A 6,000-nucleotide genomic window follows, 5' to 3' on the forward strand; every position below is an offset into this window, starting at 1 on the left:
CCCCTGGAGAAGGGCCTAATACCCGATCTACATTTGGACCTTTGAATTTGAATATATGTTGAATCTCATTTTCACTAAATGAACATTGTTACAAAGCATTCTGGAATCCTCAAAAACCCTCAAGATCGTGAGGGAAGACTTATCATTTGGCGCCAAAAGAGAAAATCTGTGAGAGATTCTGACTCGAGAGTGAGGAGAGGCCTCCTAGCTCCTCTAAGAAAAGTAAGAAAGAGGATCCTTCTTCTGTCCAAAGAGATCCAAAAAAGTCAAGATCTCAAAGCAAGGGCGAAAATGGAGCAACCTGGCTCGTCTCATGCCCAAAAAAGATTTGATCCTGTGCCACATTTTCCCTCACAGAAAATCCGCCCGTCGACGGGCTTGTCGACGAGGCATTCTCCGCCTACGACCGTCGGAACGAGGACTCTGTTGACGGTTTCCTCAGCGACATCAACAACGTTGACTGTCAGGACGACGAAGACTGATGTGGTGATGTCGTCGACGGCTTCTGTAAGGAGTTCGATGTCGTCGAGAGCTTCGCCATCTACGGGTCTAGCATCTACGCTCTGTCCACAGATACTTCAACACCATCGGCGTAGCCTCTGGTGACGATCCTGTCAACGAAGACAATGGACATGCCAGTCTCCAAAACAATTCCTTCATTGTTGCAGGACTTTTCCAAAATTTCTCCTCTGCCTCCTTCTCGCCTCCTGGATTTTCAGGAATCGGAGGATGATGGTCCTAATGGCCACGCTTGCAGCCCCTCTCTACTGAGGGTAAAGTGCCAAGAATCAGAGGAATAAGAGCAACCAGATGACCCTTCTGCATACTTGGAAGGTGAATATTCCTTTTCGGACAGACGCTCAGGTATGCAGTGTTTGGACACCTTTCAAGAACATTACCCCTATTATGAGGAGGAAGAGGAGGACCGTCCTCAGGAACGCTCTATTAACATTCTGATGTCACTGGTCACAGACTTGCGTATGATGCTCAGTGACTACTATAAACGTTTCCCGGACGCTAATGCAGCTCAGAAGCCAGTTTCTCGACAAGAGGAGCCTGTCGTTATTCCAGATCAGGAAACTCCACCTGCTCTGCTGAAACAAAAGTCCTTACCTCCCCTGCAGATTCCTGCTCGAGCATCGATAGTGGTGACCAACATTTGTAAGAAGGGGAAATACAAGTGGATTTCGATGTCCATGATGTATGAGTGGATTATGTTGCACATACACCGTCTTCTCCCATGCTGTCAGTGGCTGATTCTCATCCTGCAGACATCGGCGGCTTCCATGACCTTCTTGATAGGGCGTCAAAACGCTTTGACCTCCTCATGCCGGTCAAGCAAGCAGAATGCTTTTTGTACGATTTCAAGGCTGCCACGCAGCTGTCTGTAAGGGCAATCCCTATTGTCGACATTTTGTGGCAAGAAGGCATTAAGTTAATGAAAAATCCAGCTTCTGGGCCAGCAGTCATTCCAAAATTAGACAAAAAGTACCAGGCGCCGGCGGACTCTCGCCCTGCTTCACCATGTACCTGCCTGCCAGACAAGGAAGGGCGTAGGTTGGACAATATCGGGAAGAGATTTTCCACACTGGCGGCTACAGCCATCAGTATCCAATGCCATGGCCATCCTTGGGAGGTACGATAGGCAGATGTCGTCGGATATTGCTCCTTTTCTTGAATTTCTGCCTGAAGACAAGAAGAAGGAAGCAAAAGTGATACTTTCAAAGGGAGAAAGCCATCGATGTGGCGATGGACATTTCTTCTACTGCCTTTAGGCAGATGGCAGGCACTGCAGTGTTGCGCAGACAAGGTTGGCTGAAAGCGACAACTTTTCGCCTAGAAGTCCAAGCAAAGGTGCTTGACATGCCATTCGACGGAGAGAACCTGGTTGGTAAACATGTGGAGGAGGCACTTCAGGCTATCAAATCTGACACAGATTCAGCAAAATCTTTAGCCAATCTGCAACAGAAGAGGTTCTCCTCTTTTTGAGGAAGGGGAAGGGGCCAATTTATCTCAGCCCCAGCAGCGTTTTCAGCCCTACTACCAACAAGGTTTCCAATCTCAATATTCCGCTCAGTCCTTTCGGTAGATGTCTGCACCGACTTACATGAGGGCTCCAGCAGGAAGACGCCCCGCATCAGGAGGAAAATCCCATGATGCAGGCAGAAGTCAATGAGATTTATCAGGCACCTGTCACCCAAGTCCCACTACATTTGGATCGAAACTGCTCTAAATTCTTCGTTCAATGGAACTCCATTTTATCCGACAGATGGGTGTTAGATGTTTTCAACCATGGTCACACCCTGTAATTTCATCAACAACCTCTGGATTTCCCCCCAAGAAAGACTGCTCACCGTCATCTGGCGCTTCTCAAAAGGGAGATAAATATCCTTCTCGACAAACAGGCAATCGAGGTAGTGCCATGCAGTCAGCGCATTCTGTGCTTCTACTCCCACTTTTTTCTGATAAAGAAAAAGACTGGAAAATGGAGGCAGGATATGGAGCTCAGGTTGTTGAAGAAGTTCATCAAAAGTCAGCCATTCAGGATGTCGCTCCAGGAGATTCTCCTTCTCTTGGATTCAGGAGATTACATGACATCCCTGGATCTTCTGGATACGTATTTCTATATTCCCATTCACCCAAAGCACCGTTGTTTCCTCAGGTTCCAGGTGGCAGGGTGCCACTACCAGTTCAAGGTGCTATCTTTCGGCCTCATGTCTGCGCCCAGGGTTTTTACCAGATGTTTGGGGCCAGTAGCAGCCTATATCCGGCGTTCTGGTCACCAGGTGTTTCCCTACCTGGACGAATGGTTGGTCAAGGCCCCAACATTTCAAGGTTAAAATAAGTCCACAAACGCCTGTCTTCCCCTTTTTCACTCTCTGGGCCTCAATCTTAACAGAATAGACTTAATTCCTTCCCTCCAAATCTCTGGTGTTTCTGGGAGCGATGTTAGATACCAACCGCTCAAGGGCTTTTCCCACAGGATGGTTCAGTCCCTTTCCTCAAGAAGGTTTGTTTCTGTGAGGATTTACAAATCAATGTTGGGGATGATGTCATCTTGCATCCCGTTGATTCCTCACTGTCAATTACGGATGAGAACACTTCAGGAGCAGCTCGACGCCCAATGGATCCAACCTCGAGGCTCCTTAGATGACACTGTGTCAATCACGCCTCAGATGATCAGTGCAATGCTTTGGTGGACATTAAGAAGCAATCTCTCACAAGGCCTATCCTTCCTTCCACCAAAGCCTTTGTTGATAATGACAATGGATGCTTCCATGGAAGTAAAAGGAGCTCACCTCCAGAAACTTCATATCCTAGGGAGGTGGTCGGACCAGGAGTCTTAATGCCACATCAACCTATTGGAGCAGTTTTTCTAGGGCTCCGTTCCTTCCTACCAAGGATAAATGGTTAGTTGATTCTCGTCCGCACTGACAACACAACCACCATGTTCTATCTGCAGAAACAAGGAGGGATGAGATCTCCAGCTCTCTCAATATTGGCGCAGTGAAGTTGGAATTGGCTGATTCACCACAATATTTCCTTACAAGTCCAACACATTCCAGGGGTGCTCAACGAGTGGGCTGATTCGCTCAGCAGTGATACCAAGCAGTGTCACGAATGGGAGATGGATGCCATTCAGCTGGGAAACAAATTTCAGTGTTGAGGATCGACAACTCTGGATCTGTTTGCTACATTACGCAACAAAAAATGCAAATTCTACGCCAGCAGATTACCTCAGCCACGTTCTCTGGGGAACGCCTTCCATTTTTCCTGTGAAGGGGCGATTGCTTACACGTTCCCTCCGTTCCCACAAATACCAAAAGTTCTACAGAAGATGAAACAGGAGCCTTGCCACATCATTCTCATTGCCCAGGCGTGGGCAATGCAATACTGGTTCACAGAGCTGTTTCGCCTATCAGAGGCTTATCCAATACATCTTCATCCTTCTGAACATCTGCTTTCCATGGACCAAGGCCAAGTGGTTCATCCACAGATTCACTCTCTTCACTTCTCGGCCTGGCTCCTCACCACACAGCGTTTGGTGACTTAACTATCTGAGGAGTGCCGTTCCATACTCAACAAGGCCTGTGTTCCCGCCACTGTCAAGTTTTACTCAGCCAAATGCAAAACACTCCTGCCATCCACTCTTCTCCTCCGGAGAATGTTTTGCCATCTCTCTTATCTCTGGTCAAGGCTGGCATTTCTCGTTCATTGATTAAAGTTCATTTGGCTGCAATTTCGAGGTATAGGACACGTTAAAATCAGTCGTCCCTATTGTCCTGCAGACTAGTGAAGGAATTTATGAAAGGTCTTTTTAGAGCCTACCCACCAGTTCGACCTTCTCCAGTGCTCTGACAATTGAGCATTGTGTTGTCTCATCTCATGAAATCACCATTTGAACCGATTCATAAGTGTGATTTGAAATACCTCTCTTGGAAGGGGGCTTTTCTCTTAGCCATCACGTCTGCTAAACATATTAGTGAAATTCAAGCTTTCTCAGCAATGGAAACTTACCTTCAATTCCAACAGGACAGGGTGGTGCTCCACACGAATCCCCCGTTCATCTCCAAGGTACCTACCACGCTCCACCTGAATGAACCTATAGTCCTGCTTTCATTTTTTCATATTCCGTCAACACCAGCGGAGAGCGCTTTCTATTCCTTGGACATCAAACGATGTTTGAAGTTTTACCTGCAAAGCACAAGACCTTTTTGTAACTCTACCCAACTCCTCATCACCTTCTCTGGTCCTAGGAAGGGTCAGGCTTTGACTAGAGCTTTAATTGCACGTTGGGTTTCTTCTACTATACTTTACTGCCATGAAAGAGCGAGACGCCCGCCTACATCTAAAGTAACTGTCCATTCCACTAGGAAGATGGCAACGTCCTCGGCCCTGTTTGCCGGAGTGTCTCTACCCGACATCTGCATGGTGGTAACATGGATGAACGTCCATACCTTCACAAGGCACTACTGCCTGGATACCTTATGGTAGACGGATATTGCCTTTGGTCAAGCGGACCTTCGTCGTTTGTTCGCTTAAGGTAGGCCTCATTTTATTGAGGTTTATTCATAGTTTTTTAATATGATTATTATTATTACTTCTTGCTTATTTCACTATTCTGTGTTTGTTCTTCTATTGGGTTTTGGCAAATGTTATTTATATTTTATTAATGCAGAACTCCTGTTACTAGTTTAGAATTCTGGTTATAATACTATGTCGCATGGTGGGATGGTTCACCTGTTTTTCCTACGTCCATTAACTAGTATGTACTGCTTACTAGTCTGAGTCAAGCATGTGCATCTTTAAAAGATGCATAACTAGAGAAAAAACATGTTAGTTACTTGTACACTGTGGTTCTCCAGTATTGATATCTTATATGGATTTACATGAGGCCCTCCGCCCTCCCCTTACAGGTGCACCTTTCCATACCTCTGTTATTTTACTAACTACACTTGTGCTCGAAATCTGAGGTATGGTGGCCATGCGCAGGATGGATGCTCAAGGGTCTGTGATTGGCTGGAGTTTGGATGTTCTTTAATGAAGCTAACTGGTTATTAAACACTATTGATTTTCAAGGGAGATTGTCCTTTTAGCTTTTATACTGCTATTTTACTGTTATCGTGGGGCTCCCACCATAACGACTGGGAAGATTCAAGCATGAGAATCTATAAAAGATATAAATACTGGAGAACCACAGTGTACAGGTAAGTAACTTGTTTTTTCTCCCAAAGCTCTTCCTTCTCAGGAGGAGGCCTCATCCCACTCAGTTATAAGAAAGGAAGGTGATCTTCTGGATTTACAGTTGCCAACTGTAGAGGTCAGATCTAACATTCTGACTGAGGTTCTGCACGCCCCTTCATCAGCGGTAGACCCTTTGCTTCCGTTCAACAAAGCTTTGACAGAACCAATTTTGAACGTTTGGCAAAAGCCAATGTTTGCACCGGCAGTGTCCTGAATGGTGGAAAGGCGTTATAAGGTTTCACATGGAGATCCAGC

Source organism: Lissotriton helveticus, chromosome 10 (genome assembly GCF_964261635.1).
Source record: "Lissotriton helveticus chromosome 10, aLisHel1.1, whole genome shotgun sequence".
Lineage (NCBI taxonomy): Eukaryota > Metazoa > Chordata > Amphibia > Caudata > Salamandridae > Lissotriton > Lissotriton helveticus.